The sequence below is a fragment of the Octopus bimaculoides genome, chromosome 18 (assembly GCF_001194135.2).
Source record: "Octopus bimaculoides isolate UCB-OBI-ISO-001 chromosome 18, ASM119413v2, whole genome shotgun sequence".
Classification (NCBI taxonomy): Eukaryota; Metazoa; Mollusca; class Cephalopoda; order Octopoda; family Octopodidae; genus Octopus; species Octopus bimaculoides.
Genome location: NC_068998.1, coordinates 10,890,356 through 10,890,999, shown reverse-complemented (window position 1 = coordinate 10,890,999; position 644 = coordinate 10,890,356).

The window sequence follows — 644 nt, the reverse complement described above, 5'->3', positions numbered from 1 at the left end:
AATCATCATTATTATTATTATTATTATCATTATTATTATTATCATTATTATTATTATTATTATTATTATTATTATTGTCATTATTATAATTATTTTCCTCATCCTCATCACTGTTAATAGTTGTAGTAAGCAGTAGTCGGTAGGAGTGATAGCAGTATTACTACTGCCGCTACTGTTTGTCAGTTGCAACACCCTTTCAGTTGGTGCCCTTCTATTACATATCAATATGGATATTGTCAATGTACGTATTACGTCACAGAGTATGTGTTGCTGAACAAGCTGCATCCAGTTTTTCTGGGATCCGTGAGTTTAGTTGGTCGAATGTCTGATGACCAATATCTGGAACAAAACCTAGTCTAGCAATAAAATGAAAGCAAGCCTATGCTGCATGGATCATACACCTGTCTTTGTTCTGTTTCTTTCCTTCATTTGTTTTTTGTTTGTTTTGTATGTTTATTTGGGGGCGGCGGGGGTGGGGGTTCCATTGCAATTTTGTTGGTTGGTTGGTTGGTTGGTTGGGACTCTGTCAGTTACGACGACGAGGGTTCTAGTTGATCCGATCAACGGAACAGCCTGCTCGTGAAATTAACGTGCAAGTGGCCGAGCACTCCACAGACACGTGTACCCTTAACGTAGTTCTCGAG